General features: G+C 43.1%; 1 protein-coding gene across 2 annotated transcripts in view; it reads left to right on the top strand.

Moving 5' to 3' along the window:
• sema5a (sema domain, seven thrombospondin repeats (type 1 and type 1-like), transmembrane domain (TM) and short cytoplasmic domain, (semaphorin) 5A) overlaps window positions 1-27,824 on the top strand; it is a 196,746-nt gene that overhangs the window by 1,021 nt on the left and 167,901 nt on the right. Inside the window, exon 2 of one of the 2 annotated variants that reach the window (XM_014157212.3) lies at window positions 8,402-8,452. The exons of the other annotated variant lie outside the window; for it this stretch is intronic. The gene's annotated coding sequence lies outside the window, so the exon portion shown is untranslated. The remainder of the gene's footprint in view (window positions 1-8,401; window positions 8,453-27,824) is intronic. 2 annotated transcript variants of the gene reach the window in all.

The raw sequence follows: 27,824 nt of genomic DNA, 5'->3' as shown, positions 1-27,824 counted from the left end.
TCCACTGGTAGTGATAGTTCGTTCCTCGTGCTGTACAAACACCGTATTTTGGTCTGTGTAATTACAGAGGTAGGCTACTGGTCCCGTTCTATACTTACATTGTCAGTTTAACTCTGAAACCATGTACTTCTTATAATATCTGTTTGTCTCCTGGTCCCATTACATGTATACAAAACAACAGTTACGTAATTAAGCTTTAATTGAAGCAGAGTAAGTCACTATTACTTTTGGAGTGATTATGGTTGGATATCTTGGCAATTATTCTAATTAACTTTGGTAATAAGCTATTGCTCATGTTGAACAATGTTTACAAATTGAACAGAGAAGGATAGATATAAGGTTGTATTTTGTTATGGAACCCCCTTATATCACTTTATTTTTGTTGACTACTTGACAGTGATTTTGATGACATACAGCGGGTGTTAAATTCTTCCATGTCCCTTCTTTTGATTTGTGAATGCATCAGGATTGGCACTTGCTGTGTGGGCAAATGTTTCCTCTCCTCAGTAACAGTAAGCTACAGTACACTGCCATCCATTCTAATTCAACACCACAGATTCTGTCTTGTCAGCCCATTACATATTTATTTTACCTTTATTTAACTAGGCAAGTCAGTTAAGAACAAATTCTTATTTTCAATGACGGCCTAGGAACAGTGGGTTAGGTTAACTGCCTTGTTCAGGGGCAGAACGACAGATTTTTACCTTGTCAGCTTGGGGATTCGATTCTTGCAACCTTTCGGTTACTAGTCCAAAGCTCTAACCACTAGGCTACCTGCTTCCCCACATGTACTAACCTTTAGTTAGTATGAAGGACGTTCATATTGAGGCTGGGATTGTTTACAGTAGGCCTGGAGTGCCACATTTGAGACTTCAAGAGAAAACAAAGACAAGGAGATACAATGCCTTTTTTCAAGACAAACTATTTACTCCAACACATTGTCTTTCGAAGCAGGCTTTAGTCTATAAAATGCACCCCAATGGTGGGACATTTAAAAGGGGTTCCGGTAACAGTATGTGACCTGTTCAGTGTGTGTGAAACCTCAGAAACATAACTGTCTAGCTCCCGGGCATCGGCTCCTAATTGGGAATCCCAACATGTGAGTTATGATTAATCTTGATTGTCTATTTCCATATGCTAAGTGGATTTATAAAATGCATCCCAACGGTGGTTCATTTAAAAGGGGTTCCGGTAACAGTATGTGTGTGTGACTGTGTGAGTTCACAGTTTCTCAGAAACCTAACTGTTTGGCTTCCGGCATCGGCTCCTAATGGACCTCCATGCCTACATGTGAGTTCTGATGAATCCTGAATGTCTCTTTCCATCATACTGAGTGGGGTATGATGATGAGGTATCCACTGTGGGTTAATACCTTACTTACAGATGCATTTTGCGAGTGTTGAGTGCATTCAGACACCCTCAGGCTCTCAGAGAATATGAATGTGGCTGTAAAAATCACAACTACAAAAATATCCCTTTTTATCACAGCAGAGTAATCACAACATATGCTGTTTTTATATAACAACTCAACAATATGTCTTAATGCCATTTCCATTCTTTGACACAATGATGGATGCTTCAAAGATGTATTAATGTGTTTTTTGGCTTGAAGGAAGTGGCTCTCATGAACACAGCATTACTGTAGTCTCAGAGCCTCTCCTTGCTGTGATGCTGTGCATGCGGTGCTGTCTCATACTGTGCGCTCCGCGACAAACAGTGACCCCATCCAGATGGTTGAATTACTCTGAGAGTTTTGGCAGAGAGAGTTCCTTGAGTTCACCCCTCAGAAAGGCCTGCTCGGCTCGGACTGCTAAAGTCCCTGAAGACATGAGATAAAGTGAGAGAGAGAGGGAGTGAGAAGGGAGGAAGGAGAGGGGAGACTAGGGAAGAGAGAGGGTTGGGGAAAATTGCTGAATCGAGAACTGATCTGATGGGATGCCTCTCGGCAAAGTTACTGGGTTTATATTACAGCTGAGTTTCAACAAGGGAAACTGGACAGAGAAAAAAACAATATATGCTCAAAAACATCCCTCCTCCCTGCTCTTTCCTTTCCCCTCCCAAGCTTCATAACAAAGATAACCACCAGTGTGAACTGTACTTACAGATAAGTACAGAGCAGCTGAGAAGCATCTCTCTCAGCTCTTTCTTTCTCTCTCTCTCTCTCTCTCTCTCTCTCTCTCTCTCTTCTCTCTCTCTCTCTCTCTCTCTCTCTCTCTCTCTCTCTCTCTCTCTCTCTCTCTCTCTCTCTCTCTCTCTCTCTCTCTCTCTCTCTCCTCTCTCTCTCTCTCCTCCCTCTCTCTCTCTCTCTCTCTCTCTCTCTCTCTCTCTCTCTCTCTCTCTCTCTCTCTCTCTATCTCTCTCTCTTCTAGTTTTTTGGTGTGAATAGCAGCATATGATTAGCTGGTGTGATTGATATTTGCGCGGTGCTGGTAATTTGCCCGCTCACTGACACGGAACACCAGCACAAACATAGCAATTAGTCCCTGTTCAGAGAATTCTGGAATGAAAGTGACCTCACGGAACCCTGCGTTCTGTGCGGTCACTATGGAGACAGATTGAGTGACAGCACCATTGTTGACCGGCTTTGTGATTGGGCATCTCTTTGGGGAAGGGACTTGGGAGCATGGGGCGGAATGCTGTTCAGGATTAAAAGAGACATTGTCATGCGCGTGTAACCTAAACAGCCATTACCCTCAGTCCCTCAGTGCTCTTAAAAAGACTTTAGTTACTCATTCAACTGACACGGGCTAGAGCCACTGAAAGAGACTGGCCTTACAGAGACAAACCTCACAATAAGATAATAGTTGAGCTTGTATTCATTGGTTTGAAATAGGATTTTAATCTGACGTAAATTCTCTCAGGCATTGATTTACTGCTGGTCAAAGCAAACATTCTATCCCAAATCAAATGTATCCTCCCTGTCCCCCCCACACCTCTAGTGCTCCGTTCTATCATGTCCCCCCTTTTAGTTTAAATATAGATTCACTTAGTTAATATCTCTTCTCTTCCTGTCCAGTAGCCACTTCTAGATTATGTAGAGATCCTTCTGTAGGCTGGTAACCAGTAGACACACACTGGAGTATCAAAGAGCCGCCCGGATGATGGTTTATTACCTTGGCATAGACAGCCTGTCCCTAGGGATCCTGCCCCTAGGGATCACCTTTGTGGATCAGGGTAGACGTTGCCCATAGGCACAGATCGAGCATCAGTTTTCCCACCCCCAAAACCTAACCTTAACCATTTGGCCGAGAGACGGGTGTAAGGTTGGCATGACCTGACCTGGTAAAGCACTATCCTTTCAATTGTATTTGTCCCAGAACATTTCTGTCAAAATAAGAAGCATGATTATTTTTCTCCTCTCCTCTGTTCATCGCCCTTGTTTATTTATCTGTTTATCGAGATGGGCACATTGCCATGTCTACCCCAGGGGTTCAGGGAGGTGATTGCTTTCCGCGGGATACAATGAGAAATGGAAATGTTGACAATATGATAAAACTTGATCATCTGTAGCTGGCTCGCTGTTTAAAGGCCAGCGTTGTTAGGGTGACTGTGTTACCATAGCTACTGGGGAAGAATGCAACATGTTGTTTGCTGAGTGCTTCTATTGTTGAGATCCTGTCTGAATAACATATTGCGTCAACCTGTTTGTTTTGTTCAGCATTTGCGTCAGCCGTCAACACTATAAACGTCTATTGTTGTTATATGCAAGGCACACCATGTGGTTGATTCAAGTCGAGGTCTGACACATAATTATGCTGAAACAAGTGCCTACTTAACGACTATCAGCAGCTTATCTGTGAATAGTGGAAGCTATTTAGTGAGATTGTATTCTATTTCTGGCAGTGGATAGGGGACCAGTTTATGCAGAAAAGGTGAGATGGCACACTGTTTCCTCTAAGGTGACTTGAGTCCTGCATTGTCATGGTTTGGGGCCTCTCGCGCTCTCCTCCTTTTCTGTCCTATCTCTTCCCTTCTCTCCCCTCCTGTTCCGTCCTCTCTCTTCCCTCCTCTTCCATACTCTCTCTCCCCTCCTCTCTCCAACTCTTCTGTCCTCTCTCTTCCCTTTTCTCTCCTCCTCTCTCCTCCTCTTCCGTCCTCTCTCTTCCCTCCTCTCCCCAACTCTTCCCTTCTCTCTCAGCCTCCTCCATCCTCTCTCTTCCCTCCTCTTCCGTACTCTCTCTCCCCTCCTCTCTCCAACTCTTCTGTCCTCTCTCTTCCCTTCTCTCCCCTCCTCTTCCCAACTCTTCCGTCCTCTCTCTCTTCCTCTCCCCAACTCTTCCGTCCTCTCTCTTCCTTTCTCTCCTTCTCTTCCTTTCTCTCCCCAACTCTTCCGTCCTCTCTCTTCCCTCATCTCCCCTCCGATTCTATTCTCTGACTTCCCTTCTCTCTCCTCCTCTTCCATCCTCTCTCTTCCTCTCTCCCTTCCTCTTTCCTCACTCTACTCAGCTTCAATCTCTCTGACAAGCAATTAGCTACGACTATTGCCCCACAACTTGCACACACACCGAATGACTGCACGAAAAAGCTACATCATAAACTGTAGCAATTTCACGCTGGGTTTTAGTTTGAAATGATTTAAATTCTCACCAGAGAGGTAGAAGCAGAGAGAGAGAGACATGTTACTGGCTGTGTGATTATTCTCACCGCTGTTTGGGTTCCTGAATGAGTGAATGGCTGTGGGTTGTATGGAACAGGCCTGACATGTCTACACGCCAAACAGAATTAAAAGCAGCAAACCAGCATTCTATTATCCTCCACTCAAACACGACAGCTAGCTCAGCTTCCTGCTTCCTGCACCCAAAGCTGAAACCTCACTTCCTTACTGGAGCATGGACATCTGTGTTGTGTTCTAAATCTGAAACATTGTTAATAAATCTTGTATGCCTGTTTTCTCAGGAGGGATCGTGTCAAGGGGTGTTTGTGAATGAGAAGTAAAATAAGGATGGACTTAAATCGTTACTAACAGGAGTCGTTTATACAGAATTATAGGTGCTGTTGGTCTGTTGATCTGGAGTCTGTTCTGCTTGTTGGAGTTAGAATTAGACTTCTGAGAGAGGAAGAGAGAGAAAATCTAATCAATCAATTCAAATGGTATTTGTCACACGCTTCGTAAACAACAGGTGTAGACTAACAGTGAAATGCTTACTTCTGGGTCCTTTTTCAACAATGCGGAGTTAAATATAAACAAATATATATAATAATACACCATTATGATAGAAATATTGACAAAAAAGAGAAGAAGAAAATGTAGCAAAAGCAGTTATAAGGAGTAGTGAGTCAGGAGAGATCAGGTAGAATGATAGACTATTAGAGAGAAAGAGAAGGAGTGAGAGAAAGTGGAAGAAAGAGTGAAAAGGCATATTGATTGCCTACCTGTGTATCCGTACAGAGGTTGCCCTTGAAGGAGAGGTAAGGAGAGTCCTTATGTCATAGTTCCTGAGTCACTTTCTGTTTCTCAATTCAATTCAAAGGGCTTTATTGGCATGGGAAACATGTTTACAATGCCAAAGCAAGTGAAATAGACTGTCTATTTCTCTCTCTCTCTCTCTCTCTCTCTCTCTCTCTCTCTCTCTCTCTCTCTCTCTCTCTCTCTCTCTCTCTCTCTCTCTCTCTCTCGCACTCTCTCTCTCTCTCCTCTCTCTCCTACTCTCTCTCTCTCTCAATTCAATTTAACCTCTTACATCTAGACGTTCCGCTAGCGGAACACCTGCTCCAATATCCAATGATGGGCGTGGCGCGAAATACAAACTCCTCTAAAATACAAAAACTTCCATTTTTCAAACATATGACTATTTCACAGCATTTTAAAGATAAGACTCTCCTTTATCTAACCACACTGTCCGATTTCAAAAAGGCTTTACAACGAAAGCAAAACATTAGATTATGTCAGCAGAGTACCAAGCCAGAAATAATCAGACACCCATTTTTCAAGCTAGCATATAATGTCACAAAAACCCAGAAGACAGCTAAATGCAACACTAACCTTTTATGATCTTCATCAGATGACAACCCTAGGACATTATGTTATACAATACATGCATGTTTTGTTCAATCAAGTTCATATTTATATCAAAAACCAGCTTTTTACATTAGCATGTGACGTTCAGAACTAGCATACCCCCCGCAAACTTCCGGGGAATTCGCTAACATTTTACTAAATTACTCACGATAAACGTTCACAAAAAGCATAACAATTATTTTAAGAATTATAGATACAGACCTCCTCTATGCACTCGATATGTCCGATTTTAAAATAGCTTTTTGGTGAAAGCACATTTTGCAATATTCTAAGTACATAGCCCAGGCATCACGGGCTAGCTATTTAGACACCCGGCAAGTTTAGCACTCACCAATATCAGCTTTACTATTATAAAAGTTTCATTACCTTTTGTTGTCTTCGTCAGAATGCACTCCCAGGACTGCTACTTCAATAACAAATGTTGGTTTGGTTCAAAATAATCCATCGTTATATCCGAATAGCGGCGTTTTGTTCGTGCGTTCCAGACACTATCCGAAATGGTAAAGAAGGGTCGCGTGCATGGCGCAATTCGTGACAAAAAAATTCTAAATATTCCATTACCGTACTTCGAAGCATGTCAACCGCTGTTTAAAATCAATTTTTACGCCATTTTTCTCGTAGAAAAGCGATAATATTCCGACAGGGAATCTCCTTTTCGGCAAACAGAGGAAAAAATCACAAAGGCGGGCGCGGTCGGGTCACGCGCCTAAGCCCAGAGTCCCTTGATCGGCCACTTGAGAAAGGCGATAATGTGTTTCAGCCTGGGGCTGGGATGACGACATTCTGTTTTTTCCCGGGCTCTGAGCGCCTATGGACGACGTAGGAAGTGTCACGTTAGAGCAGAGATCCTTAGTAAAAGATAGAGATGGAAAAGAAGTTCAAGAAATGGTCAGACAGGCCACTTCCTGTAAAGGAATCTCTCAGGTTTTGACCTGCCATTTGAGTTCTGTTATACTCACAGACACCATTCAAACAGTTTTAGAAACTTTAGGGTATTTTCTATCCATATGTAATAAGTATATGCATATTCTAGTTACTGGGTAGGAGTGGTAACCAGATTAAATCGGGTATGTTTTTTATCCAGCCGTGAAAATACTGCCCCCTAGCCATAACAGGTTAAGGGCTTTATTGGCATGGGAAACGTATGTTTACATTGCCAAAGCAAGTTAAATAGATAATAAACAAAAGGGAAATAAACAATAAAAAATGTACAGTAAATATTACACTCACAAAAGTTCCAAAAGAATGAAGACATTTCAAATGTCATATTAGGTCTATATACAGTTTTGTAATGATGTGCAAATAGTTAAAATACAAAAGGGAAAATAAATAAACATAAATATAGGTTGTATTTACAATGGTGTTTGTTCTTCACTGGTTGCCCTTTTCTTGTGGCAACAGGTCACACATATTGCTGCCGTGATTGCACACTGTGGTATTTCACCCAATAGATATGGGAGTTTATCAAAATTTGATTTGTTTTCGAATTCTTTGTGGGTCTGTGTAATCTGAGGGAAATATGTGTCTCTAATATGGTCATACATTTGGCAGGAGGTTAGGAAATACAGCTCAGTTTTCCACCTCATTTTGTGGGCAGTATGTACATAGCCTGTTTTCTCTTGAGAGCCAGGTCTGCCTACGGCGGCCTTTCTCAATAGCGAGGCTATGCTCACTGAGTCTGTACATAGTCAACGCTTTCCTTAAGTTTGGGTCAGTCACAGTGGTCAGGTATTCTGTCACTGTACTCTCTGTTTAGGGCCAAATAGCATTAAAGTTTGCTCTGATTTTTCGTAAATTTTTTCCAATGTGTCAAGTAATTATCTTTTTGTTTTCTCATGATTTGGTTGGGTCAAATTTTTTGCTCTCATGGGGCTCTGTGGGGTCTGTTTGTGTTTGTGAACAGAGCCCCAGGACCAGCTTGCTTAGGGGGCTCTTCTCCAGGTTAATTTCTCTGTAGGTGATGGCTTTGTTATGGGAGGTTTGGGATTCGCTTCCTTTTAGGTGGTTAAATTAATGGCTCTTTTCTGGATTTTGATAATTAGTGGGTATCGGCCTACTTCTGCTCTGCATGCATTATTTGGTGTTTAGATTGTACACAAAGGATATTTTTGCAGAATTCTGCATGCAGAGTCTCAAACTGAAAGGCTGCTGGATCTAATCCCCGAGCTGACAAGGTAAAAACCTGTCATTCTGCCCCTGAGCAGGGCAGTTAACCCACTGTTCCCCCGGGTGCCAAAGACATGGATGTCGATTAAGGAAGCCCCCTGCACCTCTCTGATTCAGAGGGGTTGGGTTAAATGCAGAAGACACATTTCAGTTGAATGCATTCAGTTGTACAACTGACTAGGTATCCCCCTTTCCCTTTCTTGCCTTGTCTCTCAGATCGTTGACAGCTTTGTGGGAGTTACCAGTGGCGCTGATGTTAAGGCCGAGGTATGTATAGTTTTTTTGTGTGCTCTAGTGCAACAGTGTCTAGATGGAATTTGTATTCGTGGTCCTGGCAGCTGGACCTTTTTTGGAACAGCATTATTTTCGTCTTACTGAGATTTACTGTCATGGCCCAGGTCTGACAGAATCTGTGCAGAAGATCTAGGTGCTGCTGTAGGCCCTCCTTGGTTGGGGACAGAAGCACGTGATCATCCGCAAACAGTAGACATTTGACTTCAGATTCTAGTTGGGTGAGGCCGGCTGCTTCAGACTGTTCTGGTGCCCTCTCCAATTCGTTGATATATATGTTGAAGAGGGTTGGGCTTAAGCTGCATCCCTGTCTCACCCCCCGGCCCTGTGGAAAAAAGTGTGTTTTTTGCCAATTTTAACCGTGTACTTGTTGTTTGTGTAAATGGATTTTATAATGTTGTATGTTTTTCCCCCAACACCACTTTCCATCAATTTGTATAGCAGGCCATCATGCCAAATTGAGTCGAAAGCTTTTTTGAAATCAACAAAGCATGAGAAGACTTTGCCTTTGTTTTGGTTTGTTTGTTTGTCTCTCTCGCTTTCTCTCTCTTTCTCTCTCGCTCTGTCTATTTCTCTCTCTCGCTCTATTTCTCTCTCCTTTCTCTCTCTCTCACTCTCTCTACCTCCCTCTCTCCCACTTTCCCTCTCTCCCTCTCTCTATCTCTTTCTCTAAGTGAGATGAATTGGAGTCAATGAGAGGATCTTTTCATAGCCTCTGGTAGTCGTATTTCAGTTCTGTCCTGTGTGTTTCGCACAGCAGCCTGTGGCCTGGAGTTTATCCTAAACGTAAGAGACATAGCTCTTGCGCCTTCTACAGAGCAGCTCAGTATTGTAGAAATGTCAAACCCATTAGAATTTATTTTTATTTTTATTTCACTTTTATTTAACCCCTGGTCGGGCTAATATAGGACTATGTTATATCGTTTTATAGATACACCTCTCCTGAATCGAACCACGTTGTCCGATTTCAAAAAGGCTTTACAGCAAAAGCAAAACATTAGATTATGTTAGAGTATATCGTAAAAGTAGCCACATAGCCATTTTCCGACAGCCACATGCATCACAAATAACCAAAAAACAGCTAAATGCAGCACTAACCTTTGACAATCTTCATCAGATGACACTACTAGGACATCATGTTACACAATACATGCATTCTTTTGTTCGATAAAGTTCATATTTATATATAAAAACAGCATTTTACATCGGCGCGTGACGTTGACTAACTATTTTCCCTCAAATGCATCCGGTGAAATAGCGCTACAATTTACTAAATTACTATTCGAAAACATTTTTAAAATGTAATATTGTCATTCTAAGATTTATAGATTAGCATCTCTTGAAAGCACCTGCAATGCCAGATTTAAAAACAACTTTACTGGGTAATCACACTTTGCGATAAAAGGGGATGCGATACTCAGAAAAATAGGCTACCGTTACAGGTCAGCGCCATCTTGCAACAATCGCATATCAAATCTACTCTTGTATACTATTGTCAATAATCCCTTACCTTTGATTATCTTCATCAGAAAGCACTTCCAGGAATCCCAGGTCCACAACAAATGTATTTTCGTTCGAAAAAGTTAATCCTTTACGTCCCAATAGCTTGTTCTTGTTAGAGCGTTCTGAAGGCTGCTCCAAAAGCTCCGTCGGCCGCGGGACTCCTCTTTCAATAAAATGCTTTTTTTTTTTTTTTAGGTTCGTTCAAACATGTCAAACGTTGTATAACATAAATCTTTAGGGCCTTTTTCAACCAGTGCTCCAATAAGATTCAAGGGGAACGATTGCATTGTCTTTCTAAACGTTTCGAAAGGGGAGGGTAGCCAGGGGCGCCGGCGTCATAATGGTGATGGCCCTCCTCATGTGACCACTTTCCACAGCATCTCATTCTGTCAGTTTTCACAGTAGGAGACTCAAACCACTTTGTAAAGACTGGGGACATCTAGTGGAAGCAATAGGAAGTGCTCAATGAACCATTGCTCACGGTGTGATTTATAGGCAAAGTGATGAAGTTGAGTACGCAATTCAGAATTCCACATCCTGTTACGATCGGTCTCGGGGTTTTGACTGCCATATGAGTTCTGTTATACTCATAGACACCATTCAAACAGTTTTAGAAACTTTAGGGTGTTTTCTATCCACAAGTATTAATTATATGCATATCCTAGCTTCTGAGTTTGAGTAGGAGGCCGTTTAAAATGGGCACGAATTTTTTTCAAAAATCGCTGTAGCGCCCCCTATCCTAGGCGACCGTCAAGAGGTTAATCAGGTAGGCCAGTAGAGAACAAGTTCTCATTTACAACTGCTACCTGGCCAAGATAAAACAAAGCAGTGCGACAAAAACAACAAAACAGAGTTACACATAAACAAACGTACAGTCAATAACACAATAGAAAAAAATCTATGTACAGTGTTTGCAAATGTAGAAGAGTAGGGAGGTAAGGCAATAAATAGGCCATAGAGGTGAAATAATTACAATTTAGCATTAACACTGGAGTGATAGAATGTGCAGATGATGATGTGCAAGTAGAGATACTGGGGTGCAAAAGAGCAAGAAGATAAATAACAGTATGGGGATGAGGTAGTTGGGTGTGCTATTTACACATTGGCTGTGTACAGGTACAGTGATCGGTAAGCTGCTCTGACAGCTGATGCTTAAAGTTAGAGAGTGAGATATAAGACGTTTTCTTTCAATTCGTTCCAGTCATTGGTAGCAGAGAACTGGAAGGAAAGGCGGCCAAATGAAGTGTTGGCTTTGGGGATGAACAGTGAAATATACCTGCTGGAGTGCGTGCTGCTGGTGGGTGTTGCTATGGTGACCAGTGAGCTGAGATAAGCCTTGGCTTTACCTAGCAAAGACTTATTGATGACCTGGAGCCAGTGGGTTTGGCGACGAATATGTAGCGAGGGCCAGCCAACGAGAGCATACAGGTGGTGGGTAGTATATAGGACTTTGGTGACAAAACGGATGGCACTGTGATAAACTACATCCAGTTTGCTGAGTAGAGTGTTGGAGGCTGTTTTGTAAATGACATCGCCGAAGTCAAGAATCGGTAGGATAGTCAGTTTTACGAGGGTATGTTTGACAGCATGAGTGAAGGAGGCTTTGTTGCGGAATAGGAAACCAATTCTAGATTTAATTTTGGATTGGAGATGCTTAATGTGAGTCTGGAAGGAGAATTTACAGTCTGACCAGACACCTTGGTATTTGTAGTTGTCCACATATTCTAAGTCAGAACCATCCAGAGTAGTGGTGCTAATCGGGCGAGCGGGTGTGGGCAGCAATCGGTTGAAGAGCATGCATTTAGTTTTACTAGCATTTAAGAGCAGTTGGAGGCCACGGAAGGAGTGTTGTATGGCGTTGAAGCTCGTTTGGAGGTTAGTTATTAAGGTAGTGTCCAAAGAAGGGCCAGATGTATGCAGAATGGTGTCGTCTGTAGAAGACTATAGAAACACGGTAAATGTTTTAAATGGATCCTAAATCCTCAGGGATGTTGCCTCCTGTGTCATATCTAGATATTGCGTGTCTTTACAATAAGCAAGCCTTTTCATGCAGCAGCGTTTAAGTCGATGTGAGATTCATTAATCGCGTGGCTGCCTAGCCAGAGCAATGCAGAAGACAGCTAATTTGATCAGTGGATGAGATTTGAGTATGGAGCCTTCTTTAATCTTTGGCTAATAATTTTTTTTAATCTTAGCTTTGAAATCGTTATGAAAGGGTAATTAAGAAGATATCTTCTGAAAGATTTATCGTTAGTGAAAAATGCATTTGGTGAATGGTAATGATATTTAAAAAGATGCGCCAATGGATGACAGAAATAAAAACCTCTCAGCTGAACTTTTGGGGAGATTGTGTGATCATATCAATAAGAGAATACTGTACAGACTTGTTGCATGGTCATGTAGAAAAATAGGAGGGCGATAGAGAGGCAGATTATCTGAGAAAAGATGCACAGAAAGAGGTGAGAGACAGAATAGGAGGACGATAAAGATTGGAAGAGAATGGTGAGAAAAGGAAACAGAGAAAGAGGTTTCTGGTGCATAGCCTACAGAACTGAGTAAAACAGAGAGACGGAGGGAGAGAATGGGAGGGAGAGGATTGGAGAGAGCGGGATGGGAGGGAGAGGATTGGAGAGAGCGGGATGGGAGGGAGAGGATTGGAGAGAGCGGGATGGGAGGGAGAGGATTGGAGAGAGCGGGATGGGAGGGAGATGCAGCTTAATGTAGTGTTTTTTTCTCTCCATATGCACTGGACTGGGTGTTCCCAGGGGCCCCAGCTGCTCTGTATTGGCCCATCTCTGTCTGTGGACTCCATATATCACTAACACAGACCTACACAGGTGGGAGAGGGAGGGAGGAAGAGAAGGAGGGATGGAGAGTTAGAGAGTGTGAGGGAGAGAGGGAGAAAGAGAAAGGATTGAGAGAGGGAGGGAGAGAGAGAAAGTGGGATAGAGAGAGAGGGAGGGTGGGAGAGAAAGAGGAAGTAGCTCTCTGTCTAGAGATATGAATTAATGAAAGGAGCTGGTACGTGGTCTACCAGTCAGTTCTCCACATGTCTGGCTTTAAATACAGTCTGTTTTTCTAATAAGCACACTCTCAGGGCACACACTCCTTGGGTACTCCAGTCCACACAGACGCTCACACACACATGGACACACACACCCCCCATTGTGCTCCCCACACTGTCTCATACACACATAGACACATACACACACACTGCGGCTCCAGACAAGGGCTCCTGTGAGTCAGCCCTTTATTGGTGTGTGTGTGTGCGTGTGTGTGTGTGTGTGGGGGGGGGGGGGGGGGGGGGGGAGAGACTGCTGTCTCAGTCCTAAAGGTGGACCACAGGCAGGATGTGTGGTCTGAACCATTGGCTCTGCATAACATGTCTCTATTCTGCCCTGAAAGAACTGCTCAGTCAAAAGGCAATGTGGGCATGGGATGTTTTAACAGTGGAAACACAGCTCCGTGTTGAACGCACCTCAGTGACTGGATAGTTAGATTAGGGAGCTGCGTTCAAGATAAATAGTTATTTGGAGTTGAATGCTACTGTAGTCTGTTGTATGAGCGCAGGTTTAAAGTTACCCACTTTGTGTGGGGGGAGATTTCCTAACAGTATAGTACAGTATGTATGGTACACTTGCCTATCAATCGTCTAGCCATGTATTGTGTTAACCGACAGCTCATGCACTTGAGACGATGTATAACCCTCGGTTCACCTGAAAGACAATTGAGAAACTTGAGCGTTATCACGAGGAGTGCCCCTTTTTCCAGACACTATTAGTAACCGGTACATCAGTCTGATTCGGCTGGTTGTGAAACAAGAGAGTGTGATGCCCTATTCTAGTGTATTTGAAAGCTCCTGAGATTTGGAGGCAGGTACATTCGAAAGCTGACTCTGTCCTGTTCTTTTCTGTCTCGGGTGCTGAACAGAGCTGTTTATTAAGGATTCTGTAGGTGGCACAGCATTTTTCCTGACAACTGCTGAAGAGTTTGTTTATACTCTTACACAAGCAGGCAGGCTCATGGACACACACACACACACACACACACACACACACACACACACACACACACACACACACACACACACACACACACACACACACACACACACACACACACACACACACACAGACACACACACACACACACACACACACACAGAGAGAGAGAGAGAGAGAGGTTGTCTTGGTATCTGACAGGTGGACCAGCACCAAGCCCCTGGGCCACAGAGGAGATCTGACAGGAGAGAGGGAGGAAGGAGGGGGGAGAGATAAAGAAAGGGGTTGAGAGAGAAAGAGAACAAAAGAGATGTGCTCTCTGTTTCTGTGTATACTTTGCTAATAACTACTCAATCCTTATCCAAACATTTGGAGTCCGATAATCCAAATCCAGCAGGACCAAGCATGACTCTGATGCTATCATTAACATCCCTGCTTTTCTATTGCAACAAAGCCCTCCAGATATTAGGTCATTTCCATGTAAAAGGACCCATGAGCCACGTTTTTCAACCATTTTCCATCCTAAAAATTAGGAATAAGCAAAGGCCTCTGGTCACAGATGGAAAAGGGGTCTTAAAAAACATTACTAAAATGTATTAGAAATGCATGAAAACACAATAATATTTTGCAGAAATTATTTGGCTAGTGGCTTGTCATTCTGTTACCAAAAAACCCAGATATCTTTCAGATATTTTCTAATTTCTCTCCCTCATGAGGAGGGAGGATTATGAAAGTTTACAGAAGTAACAAGTAAAGGTAGACCTACCAATTAGTTATAGTTTTTTAATGAATTATTAAATGATTAAACACTTCACTCTATTATCAAATCAGTAATTGATTGACCGGAAAATCTGTAACAGAATGACGGCAATTGAATTTGGCAAAATGGGAAATCCTAGTAGTCACAAACTACAGTGCAGTAGAGTGCAGTAAAATACAGTAGAGTACAGCAGAGCACACATGAGTGTACTTTTTAAAATAATTGTACCAATATGTTATTTGGCTCATTTCTGGAGGTGGAAATGACATTTTAAATGATGTCAGCATAATTTTATTTTCATTCATTTTGGAGTAGAATGTCCTTTTGAAATGTAATCAGAACTGAGCTTCTCAGCTCTTCGAACCCCCCACCCCCTTTGACCTTTCCCACTGCTACATATGTTAAAACTGACCTTTCCCACTGCTACATATGTTAAAATTGACCTTAGATAAGTATAGAGGCGATTTGCTTCCTCCTTCACTGGGCTGTGATTCTTGGAGAGACAAAGCACGTAGAAAGTCAATACCAGATCCGCTCTCCAGAGAGGCTGGTGTCATTTATTTTTCAGGCCTGAAAATGGTTTTCCAGTGCTAAATCTATACCGTACGTTTCTGTGAAATGCATTTAAACTCTAAGTGGGATGACTTTTGAATGAAATAAGAGAAATACTTATAGCTGATTAAAATTGATTCCCCTAATGATAGTGATGAATCAATGTCCTTGTGCTACGATGAGAATACAAGAGGTCCAAAACAAGCCTGAATCTGGATGTATGGTAGATGATGCAGAATATTTATAGACAGCCTGTTTTTTTCTCATGCGTCTCTGTTTTCAGATATTTTTGCTGTACCAGCCATCCTGAGGTCCTGAGGACTCACGGCCGGGTTAGAGAGGCCGGCAGCTTGGTTAGATAGTCCGGCGGCTGGGTTAGAAAGATCTCACGGCTGGATTAGAAAGATCTCACGGCTGGGTTAGAAAGATCTCACGGCTGGATTAGAGAGGCCGGCGGCTTGTTTAGATAGTCCGGCGGCTGGGTTAGAGAGATCTCACGGCTGGATTAGAGAGGCCGGCGGCTTGTTTAGATAGTCCGGCGGCTGGGTTAGAGAGATCTCACGGCTGGATTAGAGAGGCCGGCGGCTTGGTTAGATAGTCCGGCGGCTGGGTTAGAAAGATCTCACTGCTGGGTTAGAAAGATCTCACGGCTGGGTTAGAAAGGTCTCAAGGGTGGGTTAGAGAGGTCTCAAGGCTGGGTTAGAGAGGTCTCAAGGCTGGGTTAGAGAGGTCTCAAGGCTGGGTTAGAGAGGTCTCACGGCTGGGTTAGAGAGGTCTCACGGCTGGGTTAGAGAGGCCGGCGGCTGGGTTAGAAAGATCTCACGGCTGGGTTAGAGAGGTCTCACGGCTGGGTTAGAGAGATATCACAGCTGGGTTAGAAATATCTCACGGCTGGGTTAGAGAGGCCGGCGGCTGGGTTAGAAAGATCTCACGGCTGGGTTAGAGAGGTCTCACAGCTGGGTTAGAAAGATCTCACGGCTGGGTTAGAGAGGCCGGCGGCTGGGTTAGAAAGATCTCACGGCTGGGTTAGAAAGATCTCACTGCTGGGTTAGAAAGATCTCACGGCTGGGTTAGAGAGGCCGGCGGCTGGGTTAGAAAGATCTCATGGCTGGGTTAGAAAGATCTCACGGCTGGGTTAGAGAGGTCTCACAACTGGGTTAGAGAGGCAGGAAGGACAGGCTCAGGTTCCAACAGAGACTGGTTCCAACTTCCCAAAGATGGCTATATGTTACAATGGTAATGAGAGGACAGGACTGGGTTTACCCTTGAGATTATGACTTTCTAGTGTTGAGCATCGAAACATCGGATTCAAAACAGGCAGGGTGGTTGTTTTGCCATACCCCAGCAACTTCCTCCTACCTGTTTTGATTGAATAGTGTAATAACACTAAGTAGTTAAGGAGGGAGGGGCTATTCAGTGGAATCATATCCTGCTGCACCACACTAAAAATAGCTTCCTGCGCCCCTCTGAAGCAAAGTTCCTGTTATGTGGGATCCTTTCTCTCTCTCTCTCTCTCTTTATTGGCATGGGAAACATATGTTTACATTGCCAAAGTAAGTGAAATAGATCATAAACAGGGAAATAAACAAAAAATGAACAGTAAACATTACACATTTTAAATGTCATATTATGGCTATATGCCAATAGTTAAAGTACAAAAGGGAAAATAAATAAACATAAATATAGGTTGTATTTACAATGGTGTTTGTTCTTCTCTGGTTTCCCTTTTCTTCTGGCAGGTCACAAATCTTGCTGCTGTGATGGCACGCTGTGGTATTTCACCCAATAGATATGGGAGTTTATCAAAATTGGATTTGTTATCGAATTCTCTCTTTCTCTCTCTCTCGCTCTCCCTCTATGAGCCTCTTCACACGAGACTTTTCATAACAATACAGTCGGCTACACATATTACTCAAATGTAAACTTGTGTACTTACTACGTCTCGACTGATACCTCCAGAGGCAGAGCATCACACTCCCCTGATGGTTGCCCGCCTTGAAGCAGGGCAGTGTAAACACAGTTGTCTCATTGAGCCAACACTCCTCCAGTATAAATGGAAATAGTAGAGCGATGTTTTTTAAAAAGCTGATATGTACAGACATTTTCCTAATATTTCAGACTTGTTTTATTGAGTTTTTACCTGAAAAAAATATCAGCCTGTTACATACTGAAATTATTTTAGTAGCTGCCCGGCTGCACTGAACCATGTAAAACTACGGAAGCCCATCCTCACCACCAAAGGTTGTTAAATGTAGATCATTCAAATAGGATGGGAGGGGGGCATTTTTTAACTAGGGCCCAGAGTTTTTCCTGATCTGGTAGTAGGCTAACTTAACTAACTCCCGACCCTGGCTGTAGGGTAGGATATAGTAATGAATCAGCTGTATATGGGCTATGATAGGACCAGATCAGTTTTCATATCAGTCATATGGTTAAAAAAAACTTCTGGAAAATCTCCTGGCCCTAGGGAGGACGAAAACATTCAATCCCTTTACACAGACAAAGAGACAACTGCGATTGGACAATAAAACGAACAGGGCTGAGCTGGCTGTATGCAGGTTGAACGGTGTAGGCCTTTGCATCTGTAATTAAAAATATACTCATACAGTATGTCATCACTATCGTGTTGATTGATTCATTCCAGTCAATAAAGTTTGATTAAAAAAGCCTAGCAGGCCTAGCCACCCGAAGTTTGAATATAAACCAAATTTGATCATCACATTCACATTTTCTCAGAACACAAATAAATAGGCCTATTTTAAACTTGAAATACATATCTTAGGCTATGAAAACATTATGTTACGTTTCCCCTGGCCCAGATGGGATCAGAGCGCATAGGCTTCTCTAGGTTACCTGCAGCTGCGGTTGTTATCAAAATGAAGCCTGCTTTGATGTAATTTTATAAGGTAGGCCTCCTGTACTTTAATATTCATATGAGAGGATTAATTGTTCATTTTTAATAGGCTAACGTTTCTTGATGAAGATAGGCTGTTAGCAACTCTGTGCATTTGTCTTGAAATTAAATGTTCTACAGAGAAAATAAAGCAAAGATGTCATGTGAATTGAATTGAAGGTGAAGTAGATAATATACAAAAGTGAAATGAACAGTAGACATTACACTCACAGAAGTACCAAAAGAATAAAGACATTTACAGATGTCATATTGTGTGTATTTACAGTGTTGTAACGATGTGCAAATATTTAAAGTACAAAAGGGAAAATAAATATGGGTTGTATTTACAATGGTGTTTGTTCTTCACTGGTTGCCCTTTTCTTGTGGCAACAGGTCACAAACCTTGCTGCTGTGATGGCACACTGTGGTATTTCACCCTGAGGGAAATATGTGTCTCTAATATGGTCATACATTGGGCAGGAGGTTAGGAAGTGCAGCTCAGTTTCCACCTCATTTTGTGGGCCGTGTGCACATAGCCTGTCTTCTCTTGAGATCTAGGTCTGCCTACGGCGGCCTTTCTCAATACGAAGGCTATGCTCACTGAGTCTGTACATAATCAAAGCTTTCCTTACGTTTGGCTCAGTCACAGTGGTCAGGTATTCTGTCACTGTACCCTATGTTTAGGGCCAAATGGCATTATTGTTTGCTCTGTTTTTTAGTAAATTCTTTCCAATGTGTCAAGTAATTATCTTCTTGTTTTCTCATGATTTGGTTGGGTCTAATTGTTTTGCTGTACTGGGGCTCTGTGGGGTCTGTTTGTGTTTGTGAACAGAGCCGGTGATGGCTTTGTTATGGAAGCTTTGGGAATCGCTCCCTTTTAGGTGGTTGTAGAATTTAACGGCTCTTTTCTGGATTTTGATCATTATCGGGTATCGGTCTAATTCTGCTCTGCATGCATTATTTGGTGTTTTACGTTATATTTTTTTTTGCAGAATCTCAATTTGTTGTTTGTCCCATTTTGTGAATTCTTGGTTGGTGGGTGAACCTCAGACCTCACAACCATAAAGGGAAATGGGTTGTACAACTGATCCAAGTATTTTTAGCCAGATCCTAATTGGTTTGTCAAATTTTATGTTCCTTTTGATGGCGTAGAAGGCCCTTCTTGCCTTGTCTCTCAGATCGTTCACAGCTTTGTGGAAGTTACCTGTGGCGCTGATGTTTAGGCCGAGGTATAGTATGTATAGTTTTTTGTTTTTTGTGTGCTCTCTCTCTCTCCACTCTACTCTCTGTTTTGTGGGTGTGAAAGAAGCCTCCTGGCACCAGTGGTTAAGGGTGGAGACAGAGAGGAAGTGTTTTACTTCACATCTTTGTATTGACTTTAGAAAAACAGTGAGACGGGAAGAAAGTGTTCAGGGTGAGTGAGGTTGAACCCAACTCTGTTTTGCTGTAGGCTATTTATTTCTATAGGTACTGATATTCCTATTGAGTTAAGTTGAGACTTCCCCTCCCTTGCTTTCTCTCTTTCACACCCTTCATCCCCTTTCTTTTTCAGGTCTCTAAATAATGCTAAAATACCTTTCTCCTATTTGTTTACAATGGAATTTGTACTGCTTAATTTTTTATATTCAAATAAGAGTTTATTCCAAATTAAACAAACACCCCAATCTCTGTGTCATGGTTTAAACCATATTTTCCCATGTTGCTTCACTTGTCATCTCTGGACAGTCCCGTATCTCAGTGCCATTTCAGGTGTCCCAACTTTTCTACAAAAAAGGTCCTTTTGTCAGCAAAGCGCATCAGTTAATTCAGGCTAGAAGAGTGTAGACCCAATGACAATCGCCGAATGTCGTTACACTTTTTGGCGTTTTGTAACAGCTGTTTCTTTCCATTCATCAAATGGTGCGAGTGCACAGTGCTCTGTTTGGATGCTCAAATTATTTTGGTGTGGACGGGTAGCCTACTTTTTCCAGTGATTTGTTTGACAATAAGATGAAAACATCATAACTGATTGTGTTCATACCAAATTAAAAGTTAATACAAAATAAATTATCTTTAAATGACATGTGTTTTCTATTAGGCCCATACATGTTTTGGACTGGGCCTAATAGTAAAGACATTATTTAACGGTAAAAACATTTTTATAACCAAATTAAAATGAGACCTCCCGAATGTCACGGTATAATTCACACTCTGGTGTTAGGTGTCTGACCCCCTCCCCCTTAATCAATCATGAAACTCTATATGAACCGAAAGACCCCTTATAACTTTGTGGGATTGTTGTAGTTGTTAAGAAAAGTCTCTCCTGTAATTGACCATTGACAGACAGCTTCATGGTGAGTGGTGACTGAGCTATAGAGAATGTTCTGGTCAAGTTGACGGAGGCATAGCTGATTGTTAAGAAGGGAGAGGTAGAGGGGGATAGGGAAGGAGGGAGTGGTAGAGGGGGATAAGGAAGGAGGGAGTGGTAGAGGGGGGATAAGGAAGGAGGGAGAGCTAGTGGGGATAAGGGGATAATGAGGGAGGGAGTGGTAGAGGGGGATAAGGAAGGAGGTAGAAGGGGATAAGGAAGGAGGGAGTGGTAGTGGGGGATAATGAAGGAGGTAGAGGGGGATAAGGAAGGAGGTAGAGGGTGATAAGGAAGGAGGGAGAGGGGGATAGGGAAGGAGGGAAAGGTAGTGGGGAATAATGAAGGAGGGAGAGGTAGTGGGGGATAAGGAAGGAGGGAAAGGTAGAGGGGATAAGGAAGAAGGGAGAGGTAGAGGGGATAAGGAAGGAAGGAGAGGTAGAGGGGGATAAGGAAGGAAGGAAGAAGGGAGAGGTAGAGGGGGATAAGGAAGGAGGGAGAGGTAGAGGGGGATAATAAAGGAGGGAGAGGTAGAGGGGATAAGGAAGAAGGGAGAGGTAGAGGGGATAAGGAAGGAGGTAGAGGTAGAGGCGATAAGGAAGGAGGGACAGGTAGAGGGGATAAGGAAGGAGGGAGAGGTAGAGGGGATAAGGAAGGAAGGAAGAAGGCAGAGGTAGAGGGGGATAAGGAAGGAGGGAGAGGTAGAGGGGGATAATGAAGGAGGGAGAGGTAGAGGGGATAGGGAAGAAGGGAGAGGTAGAGGGGGATAATGAATGAGGGACAGGTAGAGGGGATAAGGAAGGAGGGAGAGGTAGAGGGGATAAGGAAGGAGGTAGAGGTAGAGGAGATAAGGAAGGAGGGACAGGTAGAGGGGATAAGGAAGGAGGGAGAGGTAGAGGGGATAAGGAAGGAAGGAAGAAGGCAGAGGTAGAGGGGGATAAGGAAGGAGGGAGAGGTAGAGGGGGATAATGAAGGAGGGAGAGGTAGAGGGGATAGGGAAGAAGGGAGAGGTAGAGGGGGATAATGAAGGAGGGAGAGGTAGAGGGGATAGGGAAGAAGGGAGAGGTAGAGGGGGATAATGAATGAGGGACAGGTAGAGGGGATAAGGAAGGAGGGAGAGGTAGAGGGGGATATTTGGGGTTAAGTTCACAAGCTCTCTTGTACCAACCAGGCCTACAGTGATGGAATGTTCCATAGAAACAGTTAGGAAGCATGTTCTGTTATTTCTGCCTGAGTAGTCAAGAGTTAGTTTCAGTGTGTGTGTGATCTCACATCTGGTCCCCCCCCCTCATCTCTCGCTCCCACGCACGCACACACACACAAAAGAATTGTGACAAGTTAAGGAGGATATTTAATCGGGACTCGAAAAGAGTAGATTGGAATGTGTGTGTGTGTGTTCCGGGAGAAGGGCGTTGTACACCTGGAGACCACATGTAGCCCCCCACACACACACCGCTGTGGATGTTGCGGGTAGAAAAGTCTTCAGTCATGAAAGTGAAGGGTGGTGGTGCTCATTAGGACGTTATTTATGAGAGCTCCACTACTTGATCACCTCCAGACACACTCATACAACACAGTCAGTCCAATACTATACACAAACACACACATGCACACACAGGGACAGCAACACACATGGACTCTCTCTCTCTCTCTCACACACACACACACACAAATACACACACACACACACACACACACACACACACACACACACACACACACACACACACACACACACACACACACACACACACACACACACACACACACACACACACACACACACACACACCATCGACAGAAGAATAACTCAGTCTAGGGAAAGGGGTGCCCCCAAGAAAAACTGCTGACATTAACAGTCTAGTCGTCAGTGTGAAGCTCTGCGTTTCTCTGTTGATGGAAACTTTGTGTCTTGTTTTGCACCTGGTTTTATTTGTGTTTTATTTACGAACTGCTTGGAAAATGAACCCCCACTCCTTTCCCAAATTAGTCCAATTACACACACACACACACACACACACACACACACACACACACACACACACACACACACACACACACACACACACACACACACACACACACACACTCGCCGAGGAAGTTTTACAGGCAATTTCCTCCTTACAAGGGTAGCATGTTTGTCTGATAAACCAGGGTGGAAACAAGGCGGAAATAGAGAGACTTTGAATCTCTCCCTCTCACCCAATTTAAGGCTGTTTTATCTGGCTGTTTTTATTAGATTGGAGCTGTTTTCACAGTAAAATTAGCATATTTAGACATTCAAACGTAACAGATACTTTAGGTTTTAACAAGGTGTCTAGTTGGCACAACTTAGAGGGCTCTATTCAATCTGATTCGGTTTAGCCAACTTTCTCATAGTGGTTGTTTTGGCGTTGGAGGTGGAACTGCGGTAGAGCTTTCAAATCCACAAGCGGTTCCTGGCATTGTACTTAAAGTGGACATTGCCATTGGCTGCACGGAGTCACATTAACCTTCTACGGCACACATGTAGGTTTTTCCCTATTTTTGGAAGATTTTGGCATTATGATAATGTATCAATAATAATAATAATAAAAATAAAACGTTTACCCACACCCAGAATTTTTTTTGTTGCCTTTGAAAATCGGATATTTTCAGAACATTTATGAAGTGAAACATAGTAGAAACAAGCACTCTTTTCATGAGAAAATAAAAGTTGGGCTTATAAAAGAGTATTTCACTGCCTCTCAAACCTGATTCTGGGGTCCATTCTTCCTAGCTGTCACTGTCCTCAAGCTCACTGTCCTCACTATCAGAGGACAGTGAGCATAGAATGTCCCTGTATCCATTGCCTGTGAATGTCAGTGAATATGTTGGCAAAAACATTAACCAAGGCCATAATTTTACAACAAATTACATGTCTTTAAATGAGCATGATATTGCCCTGAAAAGTAGCCTGGAGGCAAAAACAAAAAAACATTGCTTAACTGCACAATGTTGCCCTGAGGCAACAAATAGTAATGATTATTTTTGGATATATATATTTTTTAAATATGTTGAAAACCTATCAAATATGGTTCTTAAAAGGTTCCTACACCAGCACATATTTTTTTATCATCAAGTTATCTCTATTTAAACATTCAAAAGAATGAAATGTATCTTACCCTTTGCTCACACCATGCGCTCACGTCGCTCTGCTTCCTGAAAGAAGGTCCGTCCCCAATTTCATTATATCACACCAACTTCTGCACTATTGATTTTTTTTTTTACAGACATGTCATCACATATTGTCATGTCAGGGGCCAAAGTCATTTCTGTTGTCTGAGGACAACGATGTTTAATAGAGGGTTAAGAAAAATCCCATGCAGCCTTGTTTACAAATTCGAGCACTGGAATGTGAGATGTAATCTGCACCTCGATTAGGCTGATAGAAATCCTCATTATTTAGTTTAATGATTTTCAATTTGAGCGTCATTATTTCTATAGAGCCTACACTTCGTTCTGAACTTCTAACACCAGTGGGACGAGTTTGGATTCGTGACCATGATCAAGAGCAGCGGCTCACCGTTTTGACAGCTCCAACACAGTTACACCTCCAACACCGCCAGAACATCAGCTGTGCGGGTGTCGGCTATCTGTTTGAATCTAGGCCTTAACCTCTTGAACTGGCCTATCCAGTATGATAACATCTAAGCTTAATGGATTTGGGTCACGGTTTTATAAAGGAAAATAAAGCAGACATTCTGACATTTGTGTTTTTTTCCTCGATTGGACGAAATACCTATTCTGGCATTCTAGAGTATTTTAGTAGATATAACAGAAATAACATGTAATAGTATCTTAAACCGTATACCCTGTAGGTATTTATAACTGTTAGGCTTCTGTGTATAGCAAGAGAGAGAGAAAAGGAGAGAGGCAGCTAGCATTATGGCTGTAGGTTCAGGCTAGTCCAAATAACCACAGTTTCTCCTGGTGTTTCCGTTCAGTGCAGAAAGTAACTCTTGCTTTTCCAGCTGCGTCTGTCCGACTGCCGGTCTGCCTCACCCCCGGTCTGCCACACCCCTGGTCTGCCTCACCCCCGGTCTGCCTCACCCCCGGTCTGCCTCATCCCCGGTCTGCCTCACCCCCGGTCTGCCCTACCCCCGGTCTGCTTCACCCCTGGTCTGCCTCACCCCTGGTCTGCCTCACGCCCGGTCTGCCTCACCCCCGGTCTGCCTCACCCTTTGTCCGCCTCACCCCTGGTCTGCCTCACCCCTGGTCTGCCTCACCCCCGGTCTACCTCACCCCCGGTCTGCCTCACCCTTTGTCTGCCCCACCCCTGGTCTGCCTCACCCCTGGTCTACCTCACCCTTGGTCTTCCTTACCCCTGGTCTGCCTCACCCCTGGTCTGCCTCACCATTGGTCTGCCCTACCCTTGGTCTGCCTCACCCCTGGTCTGCCTCACCATTAGACTTCCTCACCCCCGGTCTGCCTCATCCCCGGTCTCCCCGACCGCCGGTCTGCCTCACCCCTGGTCTGTTATGTATGGAGATCCCATGTTCTCCTTATATTTATAGCAAGGCCACGCTCTCCACACACACTCACTCTCAACCCTGCTCCCTCTGCTCTCCTCACATCTCCTTATTTCTCATCTCTCCTCTCTACTTCCCATAATCCTCTATCTTTCCCACTCTCCTCTAACTTTGTTTTCTGTGTGGAGACCTTCCCTCTAGTCTAACTTTATTTTCTGTGTGGAGACCTTCCCTCTAGTCTAACTTTATTTTCTGTGTGGAGACCTTCCCTCTAGTCTAACTTTATTTTCTGTGTGGAGACCTTCCCTCTAGTCTAACTTTATTTTCTGTGTGGAGACCTTCCCTCTAGTCTAACTTTGTTTTCTTTGTGGTGACCTTCCCTCTAGTCTAACTTTGTTTTCTGTGTGGAGACCTTCCCTCTAGTCTAACTTTGTTTTCTGTGTGGAGACCTGCCCTCTAGTCTAACTTTGTTTTCTGTGTGGAGACCTTCCCTCTAGTCTAACTTTGGTTTCTGTGTGGAGACCTTCCCTCTAGTCTAACTTTGTTTTCTGTGTGGAGACCTGCCCTCTAGTCTAACTTTGTTTTCTGTGTGGAGACCTTCCCTCTAGTCTAACTTTGTTTTCTGTGTGGAGACCTGCCCTCTAGTCTAACTTTTTTCTATTCACGGTCACTCTCACCCTCCCCTCTCCTCTCCTCTCATCTTCCTTCTTATTTCTCTGTCCTCCACCTCTCATCCTCCTTCTCATCTCTCTGCTCCTTTTGGAGGTTAGGAAGTGCAGCTCAGTTTCCACCTCATTCTGTGGGCAGAGTGCACATAGCCTGTCTTCTGTTGAGAGCCAGGTCTGACCTTTCTCAATAGCAAGGCTATGCTCACTGAGTCTGTACATAGCTTTCCTTAATTTTGGGTCAGTCACAGTGGTCAGGTATTCTGGGGGCCAAAAAGCATTCTAGTTTGCTCAGTTTCTTTTCAATGTGTCAGGTAATTATCTTTTTGTTTTCTCATGATATGGTTGGGTCTAATTGTGTTGCTGTCCTGGGGCTCTGTGGGGTCTGTTTGTGTTTGTGAACAGAGCCCCAGGACCAGCTTGCTTAGGGGACTCTTCTCCAGGTTCATTTCTCTGTAGGTGATGGTTTTGTAATGAAAGGTTTGGGAATCGCTTCCTTTTAGGTGGTTGTAGAATTTAAAAGCTCTTTTCTGGAGGTATTGGCTTAATTCTGCTCTGCATGCATTATTTGGTGTTTTATGTTTAATTGTTTGGCCCATTTCTTGGTTGGTGAGCAGACCCCAGACCTCACAACCCTAAATGGCAATGGGTTGTATAACTGATTCAAGTATTTTTAGCCAGATCCTAATTGGTATGTTGAATTTTATGTTCCTTTTGATGGCATAGAAGGCCCTTCTTGCCTTGTCTCTCAGATTGTTCACAGCTTTGTGGAAGTTACCTGTGGCGCTGATGTTTAGGCCAAGGTATGTATAGTTTTTTTGTGTGCTCTAGGGCAACGGTGTCTAGATGGAATTTGTATTTGTGGTCCTGGCAACTGGACCTTTTTTGGAACACCATTATTTTTGTCTTACTGAGATTTACTGTCATGGCCCAAGTCTGGAAGAATCTGTGCAGAAGATCTAAGTGCTGCTGTGGGCCCTCCTTAGTTGGGGACAGAAGCACCAAATCATCAGCAAACAGTAGACATTTGACTTCAGATTCTAGCTGGGTGAGGCTGGGTGTTGCAGACTGTTCTGGTGCCCTTGCCAATTCGTTGACATGTTTCACCCCTCGGCCCTGTGGAAAGAAATGTGTGTTTTTTTTAACCAATTTTAACCGCACACTTGTTGTTTGTGTTCATGGATTTTATAATGTTGTATGTTTTTCCCCCAACACCACGTTCCATCAATTTGTATAGCAGAGCATGAGAAGACTTTGCCTTTGTTTTGGTTTGTTTGTTTGTCAATTAGGGTGTGCAGTGTGAATACGTGGTCTGTCATAAGGTAATTTGGTAAAAAGCCAATTTGACATTTGCTCAGTACATTGTTTTCACTGAGGAAATGTACGAGTCTGCTGTTAACCTCTCTAGGGTAGGTGGCACCTAATCGTCCCACCTACGTAACAGCCAGTGTAATCCCGTGGCGCGTTATTCAAAAACCTCAAAAATGCAAAAACTTTAATTTTTCAAACATATGACTATTTTACACCATTTTAAAGACAAGACTCTCGTTAATCTAACCGCACTGTCCGATTTCAAAAAGGCTTTACAACGAAAGCAAAACATTAGATTATGTCAGCAGAGTACCCAGCCAGAAATAATCAGACACCCATTTTTCAAGCTAGCATATAATGTCACATAAACCCAAACCACAGCTAAATGCAGCACTAACCTTTGATGATCTTCATCAGATGACAACCCTAGGACATTATGTTATACAATACATGCATGTTTTGTTCAATCAAGTTCATATTTATATCAAAAACCAGCTTTTTACATTAGCATGTGACTAGCATGTGACTAGCATTCCCACCGAACACTGCCGGTGAATTTACTAAATTACTCACGATAAACGTTCACAAAAAGCATAACAATTATTTTAAGAATTATAGATACAGAACTCCTCTATGCACTCGATATGTCCGATTTTAAAATAGCTTTTCGGTGAAAGCACATTTTGCAATATTCTCAGTAGATAGCCCGGCATCACAGGGCTAGCTATTTAGACACCCAGCAAGTTTAGCACTCACCAAAGTCAGATTTACTATAAGAAAAATGTTATTACCTTTGCTGTCTTCGTCAGAATGCACTCCCAGGACTTCT

This window comes from Salmo salar, chromosome 19, assembly GCF_965601325.2.
Source record: "Salmo salar chromosome 19, fSalSal1, whole genome shotgun sequence".
Taxonomy (NCBI): domain Eukaryota; kingdom Metazoa; phylum Chordata; class Actinopteri; order Salmoniformes; family Salmonidae; genus Salmo; species Salmo salar.
The sequence above is the reverse complement of the archived record's forward strand: the minus strand, read 5'-3'. Positions and strand labels throughout refer to the sequence as shown.